Below are 20,764 nucleotides of genomic sequence, written 5' to 3' on the forward strand. Positions count from 1 at the left end.
TTTAGACCGATACACACCTTGAGGGCTACTTGCTATATATCTCGGCAGAGAATAAATTGCATCAATAAAAAATATTCAAAAAAATCGGCCCACATTCGAGGTGGTGCACCACCTCGGAAGCAGCCCGGCATAAAGCTCGGGCACAAGTGGCTGGCTCCATAGAGGGCATTTCTGGCATTAAGCTCGGCTAAACTCCTTCAAACTTGTTTGAACCAAGGTGATTTACGACACCTCGGATATAGTCCGGCGTTGGAGCTTGGATACAGTCCGGCGTTAGAGCTCGAATATACAGCCCGGCATTGGAGCTCGGATACATAGTCCGGCGTTGGAGCTCGGATACATTCCGGCGTTAGAGCTGGGAAGCGGTCCGGCGTTGGTGCTCGGTTGCAAAAGATACCTCGAATATAGTCCGGCGTTGGAGCTCGGACGCAAGAGGACGCTGCCGCCCGGGAACAAATTCAAACCCGAGGTGTGGCATAAAAATAACAAGGCATTGGTAAAGGCCGGAAACTCAAGGGGGCTCCTCGGATACCCGACGTGTAAACTCGTCGAATGCATTTCGGCGATCCTCAAGATCGAAGATAAAGAAGATTTGTTGAACCAGTTTTCAAGACCGTCAAACGAAGATGAAGAACAGTTCGGAAGAATCGAGGAGCGTCCCTAACTAGAAGACCGGTTCAGGGGGCTACTGACGGTGTCCTGGACTAGGGGGTACTCATCACATCGTCTCCCGATCAGTTGGATTGGGCCGAGGACCCCCATGGCCGCATACTCATGGGCCAGTTCGGACAGCTGCCGCATACAAGGAAGATTCCACAAAGGCTTGGCGATCAAGACAAGGACTTCTCCCCACCGGCGTATTCGGCTAGGACTCTTGTTAACCTAGGCCTCTGGTGCATTATATAAACCAGGGGCCAGGCTAGTCGATAGAAGATACAACATACAGAACAACAATCATACCATAGGCTAGCTTTTAGGGTTTAGCCTCTCTGATCTCGTGGTAGATCTACTCTTGTACTACCCATATCATCAATATTAATCAAGCAGGACGTAGGGTTTTACCTCCATCGTGAGGGCCCGAACCTGGGTAAAACTTCGTGTCCCTTGCCTCCTGTTACCATCCGGCCTAGACGCACAGTTCGGGACCCCCTACCCGAGATCTGCCGGTTTTGACACCGACAGTTATGAACAAGTCCTCCCAAGTTCGGGGTGAAACGGGGTCTCTGCTGAGCTCCAGAATTATACTTCCCTTGTCCATACTTCCTCTTGCGGCTGTCAATCTGCTGCTGCTTCCCTTCAAGCATGAGAGCTCTATCTACCAACTCCTGGTAGTTATTGAAGTTTGCCACCATCAACTGCATGATCAGCTCATCATTTAGTCCTTCTAGAAACTTCTCCTTCTTAACTACATCTATAACGACGTCATCTGGGGCATAACGTGCTAGCTTACTAAAGTCATCCACATACTGGCGAACTGTGCGTCCTCTTTGGCGTAATTTGAGGAACTCACGCTTCTTCATGGCCATAGCTCCTGTTGATACATGGGCAGTGCGAAAAGCCTGTTGGAACTGGTCCCATGTAACAATGGCTATAGGATAGGTAACAGTGTAATTCTCCCACCATGAGGCTGCTGGTCCGTCCAATTGGTGCGCGGCAAAACACACTTTCTCAGCATCTGTGCATCCTGCAGTGGTTAACTCCCTTCCAATCCTGCGGAGCCAATCATCTGCTACTATCGGCTCGGTGCTACTGGAGAACACCAGCGGCTGCAACCTCAGAAAACAAGCTAAGTTGTCAATTGGGGGTGGTGGTGGTGGGTTGTTGTTGTTGTTGTTGTTGTTGCCTTGGTTCTGAACTAACAACTGCATCAGGGTATTCTGCTGGTAGATCAATTGAGTGAGCTCCGGTGGAAAAGTAAATCCGGGGTCACGTCTCGAGGCATCTATTGGGTTTAGAAAAGATGAGAAAACAGAGTAGAATGAGGTCTAGGGTGAAAACACTACCCATATGCACATGAGACAAACACAATCATATCACTCAATCAAATCAAACAAGGGCATAGAATCGGTCTAGAACTATCGTTACAAAAGTGCTTGGACTATACTATATACATGGTGGAATACTACTACTAATATGGTGCTCTACTAGAAATATTGATCGGTCGAAGACTCCATGATATCTGCTCCAGCTTCATCAACATAGTCATCATCGCTATCGTCAGGGTCTGAGTCAGTGTCGTCGATGATGATGTAGTCTTCGGAATGAATCTCCTTGGGTTCATCGTCTTCTCCTCCTGGGGCGGGGTCTCCCATGAAAACTCCTAGCTTCTTTGTCAGGTCGTCATTCTTCTCCACTAGTACGACGATTTCCTCCTCATAATCTTCGCGAGTAGCCTTGAGTTCTTCCTCCAGCTCCGTGATCCTTGTCATTGCCTTCTTCAGATCTATCATGCCTGCGCACATCTGATTCTCCTAGCGGCGAATATGTTGGTTTAACTCCTAGATAAAGCTGCAATGGATCTATCCTTCATGGTACTGATCATCTCCCATTGCTCATCTCGGCGCCCACAAATCTGGTAGATAGTATCCTTAAGCTACTTATGGTAAACTTCTCCAATGCATCCCATGGTGATGTGGGCTGCCATACTCTTTCCTAGACTCCAGGTTGGTGCATCAAAGGAAAACTCTATGGGCTTAGTGACTGGCGTGAATGTCCTTCCTGGAGCTTGAACTTGAATCATCCAGCGCTCCTCTTCTGGTAAAGTGGTGTTGTAAGTCCTGGTGAAGCTTGGTATTCCAATGTTCAGGTACCTAGTAACTTCCTTCAAGTGGCGTCCAAAAGGGGTGTCTTCATCTGGTTGCGTGAACTTGATCCTTGCATCTGCCATCCTAAAGAGTAGAAAATGGAGAGGAGTCAGAAATGAGAAGAGAGTAGTGATCTAGGGATTTAGCTTAGTGGTCGTGTCCTACAGTCAGCGTGTGCTCTGATACCATCTTGTAGCGAGCCGACCTCAACCAGTCTGATCTCTGTGCATAAGTCTCATCCCTGGATCGGTAATGCTGACACACACAGTACTTGAAGAATTTATAACAGAGTAGCTATCACACACTTATTACAACAAATGTCTCAAAAGAGAACTTATTACAATAAATATGGCTTAAGGCCATCTAACACGATAACAGCGAAAGGCTTGGAAGATAAAGTGAGTCCACCAACTCCAACGGCATCACTGAGTGAAAAACCACGACCTAAGGCTCCTTACTCGTCGTCTGAAAAGTCTGCAACATGATACGTTGTAGCCCGAAAACGGGTCAGCACATGGAATATGCTGGCAATGTAACACAAGAGAGTAATTAAACAGAACAATGCTATCACTATATGCATATATGGCTAGTGGAGGTTGTATGGTTAATATGTTTTGCGAAAAGCCAATTTTTCCTACTACGAAAGAATATATTTTATTTAACTTCAAAGTTTGTTGAAAACATTGAGAAGGTAAACCCCCTCTCAATCCCAATTAGAAGTAATCATTAACAACCCAATCAAATTTTTATAATTAAGAGTGATGAGATCCACATAATAATCCAAGAACCAGATACTCAAGATGTCCATAACCGGGGACACGACTAACCATGATTAGTTTGTACACTCTATAGAGGTTTGCGCACTTTTCCCCACAAGACTCGATCTCCTCCGTTGGATTCCTCGCACTACATGGTGTTTGAGAAACGGATGACCAAGACACAGTCTTTCAGAAGCATTAGCATCTTACGATGGGTAGACAGTACCACCTACATCCCCTACATCTGCTAGTCTACCACTATAAGAGTTCACTTGATTTAATCAACTATGCCTAGCCCATAATGGCTTGTGGCTGAACACGGAAGTTTCTAGCATGAAAAATCTCATGATCCCTTTGAGCCTGGGTGGCAATCCATAGGAGAATCACACGGTACCCCGGGATTTCCAAAAATACAGGCAATCACTGGAATTCCCCAGGTGCCTCAATCCACCCAGATGTGTATTAAAGTTGCCACCTTAAGTTAACCATTAATTAACAATACTCACAACTGTCATGAATACACTCAAACCCAATCCACGTCTATGAGCATAGCATAGCAGTATAAGCAACGTAGAAGTAACTCCCAAAGGTTTGATAATAAAACAAGTGATAGGTTCTATCTCATCATCTACTTCCCAATACCCACACATTATCAATCCTACTCATGCAATGTTTGAGGGTTGAAACTAATGCATAAAAACTGGGTAATGAAAAGCATGATCAAAGTGTTACTTGCCTTGCGGATGATCCGCGAAACCTAGCGACTCGTAGTAGCACGCTTCGCACTCCGGGTGCTCTATCGCAAACAAACAAGCATCCAATAAGCAATCAAGCAAGGGGCATGGGTAAAACTCAAATAAGAGATCTAACCAGAAAGTTCAACTTAAGAACTCCAGTTTGCAAAAAGAATCAAATCAAACGAAGCAACAGAACTCAAACGGCGAAAGAAACAGGCTTCGTTTACTAATATGGACTAAAGTCAAATTTTACAGTAGCAAAATCTTATTTAAGTTGGTTAAATAGAAAGAGGGCTTCGAGACGAAACTCTGGGCGCTTGAATTGCCTGATTCCGATAAACGAGCAAAAAGTTAAACTAAAACGAAAATCGGATCAGAAATCGCGATCGTAAATAATCGTGGAAAATCGAGAAAAAGAAAAACTGACGAACAGGCTAACGAACGAACGTTCGCTGTCTGCGGCTAAACGGTGAAAACCATTCTTTAAGACGAACGAACGAGCGGGCATTCGCTAAATAAATAAACCGTCGGAAAAACCATTCTATCGAAAATAAACCGAAGAAAATAAAAAAAAACCAGGGTTATCTGTAGAAAACCGACCTGTCAACGGCGAGATCTAGCGAGATCCGGCACGGCGATGGCGGCTCCGGCGGCGGCGGCTAGGGCTGACGGGGCGGGGCGGCTGGGCGGGGTGCGGGGCGGCGGCTTATAAAGGGCCGGCCCGAGGTCTCCTGGCTAGGTACCGCTCGAAGTCGGTTTCTCTCTCTCTCTCTCTTTTTAAATAATTCCTACATGCAGAAAAAGAAAGAAAAGAAGTACTAAACGGACTCCAAAAATCCCGAAACAAATTTTCCCCGTCCTCTAAAAATAGGCTGGACAAGGTGAACATTTATTTGGGCCTAAAACGTAATTTTGAGAAACTCTTTTTTCCTAATTCAAATAAAATAGCGATAAAACTCCGAATAAAAATCTTATTTGATGTTAATATTAAATCTCTGATATTTCTTTATTTTGAGGAAGTCATTTTATCCTCTCTCTTTTATTTTTATAAAAGAAATATTTGTAGAGAAAATACTTAAAATCAAACGACCCTCTTTTCAAAATTCGAGAAAACTCGAATATGAAAATAATGAAATCCCCAGCTCTCTCTGTGGGTCCTTGAGTTGCGTAGAATTTATCGGATCAACCAAAATGCTATAAAATATGATATGCAATGATGATCTAATGTATAACATTACAAATTGAAAATTTGGGATGTTACAGTGTCCACACAGCCCTTTCGACCAGGGACCTTTTAGGACAGTCATCATACAATGCATAGTCTCGCAAACAAGTCACATACTTGCTGATACACATCATTGATAATGTCCAAGGACTATCTTTATTCATAAACACATAGGAAATATCATCATACATGATTTCCTCTAGGGCATATCTCCAACACCTCGCGAGGTTCCTGTGACGCAAGCCGTGACGACCGGAACCAGGCGGGCGCCAGCACGCAAAGTGTCCTTGTTTCCTCTTTGGTGCTAAAGGGGCAAGCGCAGGTGAGGAGTTCCAAGGCATCAGGCAAAGGTTTCCATATCGGTGCAACAAGACCAAGACCAGCAGGATGGCAGGACGGAGGTCATCGTGGAGCCCAAGACGGCGTCACCACCAGAGCCTTTGGCAGGCGAAGACTACTTTTGTTAGGATAGCCTGTATAACTGTCCCCCCTTCAAATTGGCCATTGTGGGATCCCTTCCCACTCAATATTTGGGAAGAGGACCAGGGCCTCTATTAATAGGACTAGCCACCACCATAGCTAGCCAGAGGATCTTGGATCGGAGCCATTCCATCCATAGCCTCACATAAGTTCACCAAGCACAAGAACACCTCTCCTCAGGAGGCTGTTCTTCCCTTGTAACTGTTCATCCTCAGCCCAAGAGTCAACCGACCACACCACACTGAAGTAGGGTATTACACCACAACGGTGGTCCGAACTAGTATAAATCTTGTGTCTCATGTTCTTTGGGTCCGTCAAGCTAGGCCGTGAGATCGTTGAGTGTGCGAGATAGAGAGGGGGGAGATCTTCGTGCGCACCCCAGTGTTAAAACCTCAAGGGTTTTGCCGAAACCCAAAATCCGACAGGCAGGTCTTGGCCTTGTTCGTGTCCGGCATCGTCGTCCATGCCGTCAATGTCTTCGGAGGCATAGTCCAGCATGTTAGTTAAATCTTCGACAGTGGCTATGAAGTGGGCGGTGGGTGGGGTGTAAAATTCCCCGCTTTTACCCCCTAGTCCGGGCTGGGCGTAATTCGAAGGTGATTCCTCTGTGATGGCGTGGGCTCGCATTAAGTCCAGCGCCTCGTTTAAGAGCGAGGTTTGGACAGGTAAACGAGAGTCCGTGGAGCTAGAGTCCGGGGGCGAGTCCGGCCTTTCAGTGATAGGAGGAACCCGGTCTGATTCCAAGTTCGCTGTGGAAACCATCACCTCCGGATCTCTGATAGTGCGGTTTGCAGCAGAGAGTCCGGTGGGCTCCAAACTCCCATCTTCGGACCTAGCAGTTTGCTCTAGATCTAAGGCCAGAGCGGTGGTCGAGGCCGCGAAACCTTCGAAGATCAAGTCTCCTTGGATATCGGCGACATAATTTAGGTTCCCGAAACTGATCTGATGACCAGGGGCGTAGCTATCAATCTGTTCGAGGTGACCAATAAAGTTGGCATGCGGAACGAAGCTGCCGAATGTGAGAATTTGGCCGGGGAGGAAAGCCTCCCCGGAAACGGCATCATTGCTGACGATCGAATGATCCATCAATTCTTCCATTGAAAACACAGTGGAACTCTCAATGAAAGCACCAATGTCGGTGTCAAAATCGGCCGATCTTGGGTAGGGGCTCCCGAACTATGCGTTTGAGGATCGAAGGAAACAGGAGTCAAGGGTGACACAATGATTAACCAGGTTTGGGCCCTCTTAATGGAGGTAAAACCCTATGTCCTGCTTGATTGTATTTGATGAGTATAGGGGTTACAAGAGTCGATCTACCTCGAGATCATAATGGCTAAACCCTAGATGTCTAGCCGATGTGATTTGTTTTAGCCCTTAGGGACCAAACCCTCTGGTTTATATAGACACCGGAGGGGTCTAGGGTTATATAGAGTCAGTTTACAAAGAAAGGAAATAATACGCTCGAATGCTAAGCTTGCCATCCACGCAAAGGAGAGTCCCATCCAGACACGAGGAAAGGTCTTCTGCCTTGTATCTTCACGGCCCACTAGTCCGGCCCATATCAAATTGTTCGGACACCCGATGACCCCTTAGTCCTGGACTCCCTCAGTGAGCTCGGCTATGGCGCGGGAGGACCACAAGGCGTGGGAGCGCCTCGAGGCCGAGGCCGCCGACGAGGTCTACATGCAAGAGCTCCGCCGGCGGCACCTGGAGGTCATCGAGGCAGAGCGAGCGATCTTTGCCGACACGGAGGGCGGCAAGGTTATCGCGATCTCCTCCGATGACAAGGTCAAAGGCGGCGAAGACGGAAGCGCGGAGGGAAGCGAGGTTATCGCGCTCTCCTCTGATGATGAGGTCAAAGGCAGCGGCGACGGTGGTGCAGCGGGCGTCGAGGTGGACCCTAAGGACGAGGAGATCGACGTCGATGAGTGGAGGAGTGCCTTCCCCAACGACCCTGACGATGGTACCGTCCTGGACCCGGCTCGCGGCACCTCGTACATGACGAGGAAGGATTGGCTCGACCTCTACTTCAACCCAAAGTAGTTTAGCTTAGTTTAAATTTATGTTTTATGTTCGGTTATGCAAAACTATCTCTGTTTATGTTTGAATGCATACTACTTTTGGTTGAACCTGCTTTGAACTTGATCAAATTGAGGTTTACAACCTTAAGTTTAGGGGATCGACTAGAAAAGGCCAAAAATTACTGGACTATATATATATATATATATATCCACTAAGGGTTTTAGTCCTTTAACTTTTTAAGGATCGGCTAGAGATGGCCTTATGACTTGTTTATTTCAGTTCTTCACAATGTGATGCTCTATATGTGCAACTATTTGCCGTGCAGTTCAATTTCATCAATAACAATTTCAACAATACCACTATGAATTATGATATTTGGTTGCTGTTAAGGATATTGCAGTTAACATGCCTTTTCATTTTTTTAACAATAACTAGTGTACTTTAGACCTGCATAATACCAGTTTAAATGACTATTTGCTTGTTTTAAATGTTATCCCTGATGCAGTTAACACACCTTTCCACTTCTTGTTTTGCTTAACTAGCGTGCTTAAGCCTACACACTGAATCTATCATTTGTAGATTATGTTGTCTACCATGGATATATTTGGTTGATGTTTAGCCTGTTGTGCTCATGCAGGACAATATTGAGAACATTGTTGTTTTCCATCGAGGTTAGTTTCATCGCATTGCTTATATGTACTCACTGTTCAGGATATCGGTAGCTAGTACCATATAGCCTGGGGCTGATAAGGGATTAATCTGCGAATCAGACATTTCACTGAATATATCTGTAACACATTTATCAGTAGGTTAACTAGGGCCATATTTAATATATCTGAGGCTACATAGCAACATGCATTGTACTGAATGAGTAAATATGCAATCCTAGGCTACATAGCAACAAGGAACAATGTTACCTTAATGTTCTGATGATGTCTAGATATACATGTAATAAAATCTTATATAATGGGATGGAGGGAATGTTGTACTACATCATTTTTCAATTGTTGTTTAGCTTCTAATATTAACTTGGTGCTTTTAGGTACATATATCATTGCCAAAGATCCACACTTCGACCCTTTCTGCGTATGGGGCAATGAGATATTCATGAACCAGCATAAAGTGAGGAAACTGATAAAGATTGTTATTAAAATGGGTCAAAAGATGTCAATTGAACTATTTGTTTACACTTTATGCAAGAAAACAGTGAACTGTAGGATGGTAAGTAAGAACCCTGTAGCCTTCTTTTTACTACCTGTAATGAGTTGTGTTAGATGAAAATGGTTGAATCTTTTTTCTTTTGCAGTGGATCCTGAAGCAGTTTACTCAAGATTACCTCTCAAACTACATGATTGGCGGCCGGCCATCACAAGGGGTTGCACTAGAGTCCTGCATGCCTTCTGCATCGATCCAGGAGAGCACAATAGGGCCATTCCGCTTCACCTTGTTCAGCAACCGGAATGTCTATCACCTCTTTCTTTACCATCTATAATAGTACAAGTATAGAAACCTGGTTCATCATTCTTTATTTGGTGCTTTTATAATTCTTAAACATATCTACCTGTGAATCGAATAATGCATTGGTTGTTTGAACCTGATGGATATGATTAAAGCTATAGCCTACTTTCAAGTTTAAATTAGGTACAATTTTAAATAGCAACAATTAAATTAGGGCGAAATTATGGTGTGCAAGCCATTACGATGCACACGGTTAATAAAGCACAGCGTGTGCGATATACATCATAATCCGACACGGTTCATGGAGAGGAAGCGTGTGTAGCAATGCACATAGTTGCCGTTTGTAAAGCGTGTGGGATGTCAGACACTATCACATACGGTGCGGGAAAACTAAATGTTTGTGATTGTCTACCTATCATACACGGTTTATAATCATGAAATGTTTGTGATGTGCCAGGCATCGTAAAACTCCCGTGCCTAGAATCTTCCTGCAAAGCTCCCGTGCCTGGAATCTACCTAGTTTTAGGTAAAACCACAAAACTCCGACTACGATGGCAATGCGAGCACAAACGAGTAGCAAGGATGAAGCATTTGAGATATTGGAGATATCAGAAACGGTTATATAGGGACAACTGTATGCATCAAGGCTCCCTATCCCTGACGGTTTCTGGGTCGTGTGGGAAGGACCCCCTATCACCATCCCTCACTAGGCGACGGTTCCAAATGCCGTCACAGAAAGGGGTTAAAAACCGTTTGTATAGCACCGACACGCACCAATGCTATGTCAATAGGTTAGTACTAAAAAATGATGTAAAATGACTATAAAATGATTATAAAACATCCAAGATTGATAATATAACAACATGGAACAATAAAAAATTATAGATACGTTGGAGACATATCACCCCCTTACCATAATTCCCGGAGGGGGAAGAAAGGAGGGGGGAGGAGAAGGAAGGGGGAGGCCAAATCCCACCCCTTCCTTTCTCTCTTCTCCTCTTACCTCCCCATTAGGCCCATGTAGTTGCCGGGGGGGTGCCCGGAACCCCTTCCGGTGACCTGCTATGTACCCGGTACCCCCGGAACACTTCTGGTGTCCAAATACCATTGCCCTATATATCAATCTTTACCTCTCAACCATTTCGAGATTCCTCGTCATGTCCGTGATCTCATCCGGGACTCCGAACAACATTTTGTCACCAAATTGCATAACTCATATAATACAAAATCATCATCGAACGTTAAGCGTGCGGACCCTATGGGTTCGAGAACTATGTAGACATGACCGAGACACCTCTCCGGTCAATGACCAATAGTGGAACCTGGATACTCGTATTGGTTCCCACATATTCTATGAAGCTCTTTATCGGTCGTACCATAATGACAACATACGTTATTCCCTTTGTCATCGGTATGTTACTTTCCAGAGATTCAATCGTCAGTATCTTCATACCTAGTTCAATCTTGTTACTAACAAGTCCCTTTACTCGTTCTGTAATACATCATCCCGCAACCAATTCATTAGTCACATTGCTTGCAAGGCTTATTATGATGTGCATTACTGAGAGGGCCCAGAGATATCTCTCCGATACTAGGAGTGACAAATCCTAATATCGATCTATGCCAACTGAACAAACACCTTTGGAGATACATGTAGAGCATCTTTATAATAACCCATTGATGTTGTGAAGTTTGATAGCCCACAACATATTCCTCCGGTATCTGGGAGTTGCATAATCTCATAGTCAAAGGAATATGTATATGACATGAAGAAAGCTATAGCAATAAAATTGAACGATGAACATCCTAAGCTAACGGATGGGTCTTGTCCATCACATCATTCTCCTAATGATGTGATCCCGTTCATCAAATGACAACACATGTCTATGGTTAGGAAACTTAACCATCTTTGATTAACGAGCTAGTCTAGTAGAGGCTTACTAGGGACATCATGTTTTGTCTATGTATCCACACATGTATCAAGTTTCTGGTTAATACAATTCTAGCATGAATAATAAACATTTATCATGATATAAGGAAATATAAAATAATAACTTTATTATTGCCTCTAGGGCATATTTACTTCAGTCTCCCACTTGCACTAGAGTCAGTGATCTAGTTCACATCGCATGTGATTTAACACCAATAGTTCACATCGCCATGTGACCCACACCCAAAGGGTTTACTAGAGTCAATAATCTAGTTCACATCGCTATGTGATTAACATCCAAAGAGTACTAAGGTGTGATCATGTTTTGCTTGTGGGAGAAGTTTAGTCAACGGGTTTGCCACATTTAGATCCATATGTATTTTGTGAATTTCTATCTCTACAATGCTATGCATGTATCCAGATTGAGACTTAGAGTCATCTAAATCAGTGTCAAAGCTTGCATCGGCATAACCCTTTATGATGAACTCTTTGTCACCTCCATAACTAAGAAACATTTCCTTAGTCCTATTTAGGTACCTAAAGATAATTTTGACCACTGTCGAGTGATCTACTCATGAGTCACTATTGTACCCCCTTGCCAAACTCATGGCAAGGTACACAATAGGTCTGGTACACAACATGGCATACTTTATAGAACATATGGCTGAGGCATAGGGAATGACTTTCATTCCCTCTCTATCTTATGCCGTGTTCGGGCATTGAGTCTAACTCAACTTCACACCTTATAACATAGGCAAGAATCGTTTCTTTGACTGGTCCATTTTGAAATTCTTGAAAACTTTATCAAGGTATGTGCTTTGCGAAAGTCCAATTAAGCGTCTTGATCTATCTCTATAGATCTTGATGCCCAATATATAAGCAGCTTCACCGAGGTCTTTCATTGAAAATTTATATTCAAGTATCCTTTTATGCTACCCAGAAATTCTATATCATTTCCAATCAACAATATGCCATCCACATATAATATTAGAAAAGCTACAGAGCTCCCACTCACTTTCTTGTAAATACAGGCTTCTCCGAGAGTCTGTATAAAACCATATGCTTTGATCATCTTATAAAGCGTATATTCCAACTCCGAGATGCTTGCACCAGTCCATAGATGGATCGCTGGATTTCGCACACTTTGTTAGCACCTTCGACAAAACCTTTTGATTGCATCATATACAACTCTTCTTTAATAAATATAATAAGGAATGCAGTTTTGACATCCATTTGCTAGATTTCATAAAATGCGGCAATTGCGAACATGATTCAGACAGACTTAAGCATCGCTACGAGTGAGAAAATCTCATCGTAGTCAACACCTTGAACTTGTCGAAAACCTTTTGCGACAAGTCGAGCTTTCTAGATAGTAACACTACCATCAGTGTTCGTCTTCCTATTAAAGATCCATTTATTCTTAATGGCTTGCTGATCATCGGGGAAGTCCACACTTTGTTCTCGTACATGGATCCTATCTCAGATTTCATGGCCTCAAGCCATTTATCAGAATATGGGCTCATTATTGCTTATTTATAGTTCGTAGGTTCGTCGTGGTCTAGTAACATGACTTCCAGAACAGGATTACCGTGCCACTCTGGTACGGAACATGCTTTGTTCGACCTACGAGGTCTAGTAGTAACTTGATCTGAAGTTTTATGATCTTTATCATTAGCTTCCTCTCTAGTTGGTGTAGGCATCACATGAACGGATTTCTCTGATGATCTACTTTCCAATTCGAGAGAAGGTACAATTACCTTATCAAGTACTATTTTCCTCCCACTCACTTCTTTCAAGAGGAACTCCTTCTCTAGAAAGTTTCCATTCTTGGCAACAAAGATCTTACCTTTCGGATTTGTGGTAGAGGGTGTACCCAATTGTTTCCTTAGGGTATCCTATGAAGATGCACTTCTCCGATTTGGGTTCGAGCTTATCAGGCTAAAGCTTATTGACATAAGTGTCGCAACCCCAAACTTTAAGAAATGACAACTTAGGTTTCTTGCCAAACAATAGTTCATGTGGTGTGGTCTCAATGGATTTAGACGGTGCCCTATTTAACGTGAATGCAGCTGTCTCTAATGCATAACCCCAAAACAATAGTGGTAAATCAGTAAGAGACATTATAGATCACACCATATCTAGTAAAGTACGATTACGATGTTCGGACACACCATTACGCTGTGGTGTTCCAGGTGGCGTGAGTTGTGAAACTATTCCACATTGTTTTAAATGAAGGCCAAACTCATAACTCAAATATTCGCCTCCGAGATCATCTCGTAGAAACTTTAATTTCTTGTTACGATGATTCTCCACTTCACTCTGAAATTCTTTAAACATTTCAAATGTTTCAGACTTGTGTTTTATTAAGTAGATATACCCATATCTGCTCAAATCATCCGTGAAGGTAAGAAAATAATGATACCCATCGTGTGCCTCAACACCTACTGAACCGCATACATCAGTATGTATTATTTTATTTCCAATAATTCATTGGCTCGCTCCATTGTTCCGAAGAACGGAGTTTATTCATCTTACCCATGAGGCATGGTTCACAAGTATCAAATGATTCATAATCAAGTGATTCTGAAAGCCCATTTGCATGGAGTTTCTTCATGTGCTTTACAAGAATATGACCTAAACGGCAGTGCCACAAATATGTTGTGCTATCATTATCAAATTTGCATCTTTTGGCATCAATATTATGAATATGTGTATCACTACGATCAAGATTCAATAAACCATTTACACTGGGTGTATGGCCATAGAAGGTTTTATTCATGTAAACAGAACAACAATTATTCTCTGACTTAAATGAATAACCGTATTGCAATAAACATGATCCAATCATATTCATTTTCAGCGCAAACACCAAATAACATTTATTTAGGTTCAACACTAATCTTGAAAGTAGAGGGAGTGTGCGATGGTGATCTTATCAACCTTGGAATCACTTCCAACACACATCGTCACCTTGCCCTTAACTAGTCTCTGTCCATTCAGAAACTCCTGTTTCGAGTTACTAGTCTTAGTAACTGAACTAGTATCAAATACCTAGGTTCTACTACGAACACTAGTAAGGTACACATCAATAATCCGTATATCAAATATACTTTGTTCACTTTGCCATCCTTCTTATCCGCCAAATGTTGGGGGCAGTTCCACTTCCACTTCCAGTGACCATTTCCTTTGTAGTAGAAGCACTCAGTTTTAGGCTTGGGTCCATCTTTGGGCTTCTTCACTGGAGTGGCAACTTGCTTTCCATTCTTCTTGAAGTTCCCTCTCTTTCCCTTGCCCTTTTTCTTGAAACTAGTGGTCTTGTTAACCATCAACACTTGATGCTCTTTCTTGATTTCTACCTTCTCTGATTTCAGCATCGCGAAGAGCTTGGGAATCTTTTTTGACCTCACTTGCATATTATAGTTCATCACGGTGTTATATTAGCTTGGTGATAGTGACTAGAGAACTCTGTAATCACTATCTTATATGGAAGATTAACTCCCACTTGATTTAAGTGATTGTAGTACCCAGACATTCTGAGCGCATGCTCACTGGTTGAGCTATTCTCCTCCATCTTGTAGGCTATGTACTTGTCAGAGGTCTCATACCTCTCGACATGGCCATGAGTCTGAAATACCGATTTCCAGGTCTTGGAACATCTCATATGCTCCATGGCATTCAAAACATTTTTGAAGTCCCGGTTCTAAGCCATAAAGCATTGCGCGCTAAACTATCAAGTAGTCATCATATGGAGCTTGTCAAATGTTCATAACATCTGCATATGCTCTTGCAATAGGGTTGTCACCTAGCGGTGCATGAAGGACATAATTCTTCTCTGCAGCAATAAGGATAATCCTCAGATCACGGACCCAGTCCGCATCATTGCTACTATCATCTTTCAACTTAGTTTTCTCTAGGAACATATCAAAAATAAAACAGGGGAGCTATATGCGAGCTATTGATCTACAAATAGATATACAAATTTTATCAGGACTAAGTTCACGATAAATTAAGTTCAATTAATCATATTACTTAAGAACTCCCACTTAGATTGACATCCCTCAAGTCATCTAAATGATATGTGATCCAAATCATCTAAACCATGTACGGTCATCACGTGAGATGGAGTAGTCATCAATGGTGAACATCTCTATGTTGATCATATCTACTATATGATTCACGTTCAACCTTTCGGTCTCTAGTGTTCCGAGGCCATGTCTGTACATGCCAGGCTTGTCAAGTTTAACCCAAGTATTCCGCACGTGCAAAACTGTCTTGCACCCATTGTATGTGAACGTAGAGTCTATCACACTCGATCATCACGTTTTGTCTTGAAGCGAAGAACCGTAGCAACGGTGCATACTCAGGGAGAACACTTTTACCTTGAAATTTAGTTAAGGGGTCATCTTATAATCCTACCGCCGTACTAAGCAAAATAAGATGCATAAAAGATAAACATCACATGCAATCAAAATATGTGACATGATATTGCCATCATCACCTTGTTCTTTTGATCTCCATATCCAAAGCATCGTCATGATCTCCATCGTCACTTCCTTGACACCTTGATCTCCATCGTAGCGTCGTGGTCATCTCACCAACTATTGCTTCTACAACTACCGCTAATGCATAGTGATAAATTAAAGGAATTACATGGCGTTTGCATTTCAAACAATAAAGAGACAACCATAAGGCTCTTGCCGGTTGCCAATACCTTTGACAGAACATGATCATCTGATAAAATAACGTATATCACATCATGTCTTGACCATATCACATCACAACATGCCCTGCAAAAACAAGTTAGACGTCCTCTACTTTGTTGTTGCAAGTTTTATGTGGCTACTATGGGCTTCTAGCAATAACCATTCTTACCTACGCATCAAAACCACAATGGTGATTTATCAACTTTGTTGTTTTAAACTTCAATAAGGACCGGCCGTAGTCAAATTCGATTCAACTAAAGTTAGAGAAACAGACACCCGCCAGCCACCTTTATGCAAAACTAGTTGCATGTCTATCGGTGGAACTGGCCTCATGAACGTGGTCATGTAAGGTTTGTCCGGTCCGCTTTATCCAACAATACTGCTGAACCAAAATAAGACATTGGTGGTAAGAAGTATGATGATCACCGCCCACAACTCTTTGTGTTCTACTCGTGCATATCATCAACGCATAGGCCTGGCTCGGATGTCACTGTTGGGGAACGTAGCATGCAATTTCCAAAAATTTCCTATGCTCACGCAAGATCTATCTAGGAGATTCATAGAAACAAGAGGGGGAGAGTGTGTCCACATACCCTCGTAGACCGAAAGCGTAAGCATTTGACAATGTGGTTGATGTAGTCGAACTTCTTCTTGTTCCGACCGATCAAGCACCAAACATACGACACCTCTGAGTTCTGCACACCTTCAGCTCGATGACGTCCATCAAACTCTTGATCCAGCAAAGTGTTGAGGGAGAGTTTGATCAGCACAGCGGCATGGTGACGGTGATGGTGATGTGATCCGCGTAGGGCTTCGCCTAAGCACTACGAAGATATGACCGGAGGTGTAATATGGGGAGGGAGGCACTGCACATGGCTAACATATGTTTTTGTGCATTCTAGGTGCCTCCCCCTTCATATATATAGGTGGGAAGGGGAGGGGGCAGCCAAGGGGGCACCCAAGTAGGAGGAATCCTACTTGGGGCCCTAATCCTATTCGCCCCCTCCTACCATAATTCCCAAAGGGGGCCGGAAGGACGAGGGAGGAGAGAAGGAAGGGGGAGGCCAAATCCCTCCCCTTTGTTTCTCTCTTCTCCTCTTTCCTTCCCCCCTATTTCAGCCTACATGGGGCGCAGCAGCCCCTTAGGGGTTGGTTTGTCCCCTTCTTGGACCATTAGGCCCGTGTAGTTGCCGGGGGGATGTTCTGAACCCCTTCCGGTGACCCGAGATGTACCCGGTGTCCAAATACCATCGTCCTATATATATCAATCTTTACCTCTCGACCATTTCAAGACTTCTCGTCATGTCCGTGATCTCATCTGGGACTCCGAATAACATTCGTTCACCAAATCACATAACTCATATAATACAAAATCATCATCGAACATTAAGCGTGTGGACCTACGGGTTCGAGAGCTATGTAGACATGACCGAGACACCCCTCTGGTCAATAACCAATAGCAGAACCTGGATGCTCATATTGGTTCCCACATATTCTACGAAGATCTTTATCGGTCGCACCGTAATGACAACATATGTTGTTCCCTTTGTCATTGGTATGTTACTTGCCCGAGATTCGATCATCGGTATCTTCATACCTAGTTCAATCTTGTTACCAGCAAGTCTCTTTACTTGTTCCATAATACGTCATCCCGCAACTAACTCATTAGTCATGTTGCTTGCAAGACTTATTTTGATGTGCATTATCGAGAGGTCCCAGAGATACCTCTCCGATACTTGAGTGACAAATCATAATCTCGATCTACGCCAACCCAACAAACACCTTCAGAAATACATGTAGAGCATCTTTATAATCACCCAATTACATTGTGGCGTTTGATAGCACACCAGGTATTCCTCCGGTATCCGGGAGTTATATAATCTCATAGTCATAGGGATATGTATATGACATGAAGAAAGCTATAGCAATAAAACCAAACGATCAACATGCTAAGATAACGGATAGATCTTGTCCATCACATCATTCTCCTAATGATGTGATCCCGTCCAAAATGACAACACATGTCTATGGTTAGGAAACTTAACCATCTTTGATCAACGAGCTAGTCTAGTAGAGGCTTACTAGGGACACGGTGTTTTGTCTATGTATCCACACATGTATCAAGTTTCCGGTTAATACAATTCTAGCATGAATAATAAATATTTATCATGATATAAGGAAATATAAAATAACAACTTTATTATTGCCTCTAGGGCATATTTCCTTCACTAAGTTCATGATAAATTAAGTTCAGTTAATCAAATTACTTAAAAACTCCCACTTAAATAGACATCCCTCAAGTCATCTAAGTGATACGTGATCGAAATCAACTAACCCATGTTCGATCATCACGTGAGATGGGGTAGTCATCAATGGTGAACATCTCTATGTTGATCATATATACAATATGATTCATGTCGGACCTTTCGGTCTGCAGTCTTCCGAGGCCATGCCTGTACATGCTAGGCTTGTCAAGTTTGACCTAAGTATTCCGCATGTGCAAAACTGTCTTGCACCCATTGTATGTGAACATAGAGATTATCACACCCAATCATCACGTGGTGTCTCAACACGACAAATATTAGCAACGATGCATACTTAGGGAGAACACTTTTACCTTGAAATTTAGTGAAGGGATCATCTTATAATGCTACTGTCGGTGTCAAAACAGGCCGATCTTGGGTAGGGGGTCCTGAACTGTGCGTCTGAGGATCGAAGGTAACAAGAGACAAGAGACAAGAGACACGATCTTTACCCAGGTTTGGGCCCTCTTAATGGAGGTAATACCCTACTTCCTGCTTGATTGACTTTTATGAGTATAGGGGTTACAAGAGTTGATCTACCACGAGATCGTAATGGCTAAACCCTAGATGTCTAGCCTGTATGATTGTGATTGCCTCTACGGACTAAACCATCTGGTTTATATAGACACCGAAGGGGGCTAGCGTTGTACATAGTCAGTTTACAGAGAAAGGAAACTACACGTCTGGCCGCCTAGCTTGCTATCCACGCAGCGGAGAGTCCCATCCGGACACGAGGGAAAACCTTCTATCTTGTATCTTCATGTCCCATCAGTCCGGCCCATGTCACATAACCTAGACGCTCGAGGACCCCCTTATCCAGGACTCCCTCAGTAGCCCCTGAAATCGCCTTCAATGACAACGCATTATCCAGCTTTATATCTTCGGCTTTGCAAGGCGGGTTCCCCATTACAATTCGGTTTGACGATAATCCGGCTCCACATTAAATGTCATATTCTATTCTACTGTCATCGCCCCGGCTTCCACGTGTCGGATGAATGTGAACGGTCTAGGTGTTTTTTTACAAATAACCCCTCGGCCGCGTAGGGAAAGCGTTTATCTAAGGATATTGTATCTCAGATGCCATTCCACACCACACGGAAATTCTTAGAACTCTCCATAGGAATCTATCCAAACATGGTCGGCACTCTTGGCTCTACCTCACGTCCCCACGGCCACCAAAAAGGTGACTTGGAAAGCTGCTCCATATCCCGCGCCCATCTGAATAAACTTCAGACGCAGGGATATCTTCCTCCCGCGGATCTAGTCTCTGTTCGGGCCGGATTAACTTCCCACAATGGCGAAGCCCTGGCGGAGAATTTCCCCAATCCTTCTAAAGAGGAGCGGGTGTGCTTTTGTTTCCTTCCTTTTGAGGGGTGTAGGATTTCCTATCCACCCCTTCCTTAGAGGTCTCCTGGAGTATTACGGCCTCCAACTGCACAATCTAACACTAGGCTCCATCCTGCATATCACGGGTTTCGTTGCTCTTTGCGAGCTGTTCCTAGGCTGTGAGGCTCATTTCGAGCTATGGCAAAAAAAATTCTACCTCGTCCCCAGCTCGCAAAAGGGATCTATATTCGAGGTGGGCGGCGCCGAGGTGTGGCACATAGCCGGGACAGGATACCTGTCCGGCACTCCGAAGAAGTCATCCGAAGAGGGGCACTCGGAATGGTTTTGTATTGAAGACATTGTTCTGCAAAACCCAATCCGACGCGGTCTTCCTTAATTCTCTAGCGCTCCCTTAAAGAAGCGCGTTAGCTGGCGTCCCTGAAGCCTCGAGGAAGAACACAGTGCGGAGGTCGAGAGGCTAGCAAGGAAGATCAGAGTACTCGCCAACTCTGGGCTATCTATAATCGAAGTAATGGCAATTTCAATAACGCGATGCGTTCAGCCGCTCCAATCTAGGGGTTTTCCTATGTGGCATTACAACGGGGAGGATGATGCATCTCGTTGTCTATGCAAGGGTCCGGATAATTTTGCCGCTCTGGCCACCATCTTAGATGACCTTTTCGAAGGGGAGAAGGAAGACTTCACTCGCTTGAAATGTCGGGAAGGTTTTTCTATGTATAACCCCATCGACTGGGTGAGTTTTTGATTATTGGCCTTACTCAACCTTTTTGCAGAGTTATGCTAGTCGAACTTAATCCGGCTACTCTTAATAGGAATGGAGAAAGGTCGTCGAGGGGATCTACAGCCCCGCTCCGCAGTCAAAGGACCATATTCGAGACCTGGATCCCGGATATGAAGAAGATCCGGACATATTCATAGAACTTAAGGAGGGAGTCTTTTATCAGACCAGCTACGATGGCACGGAAGTGGCTATTATAGCCGATTACCCCGGCCTTCT

This window comes from Triticum urartu, chromosome 3A (assembly GCF_056163025.1).
Source record: "Triticum urartu cultivar PI428250 chromosome 3A, HENAU_Tu73, whole genome shotgun sequence".
Classification (NCBI taxonomy): Eukaryota; Viridiplantae; Streptophyta; class Magnoliopsida; order Poales; family Poaceae; genus Triticum; species Triticum urartu.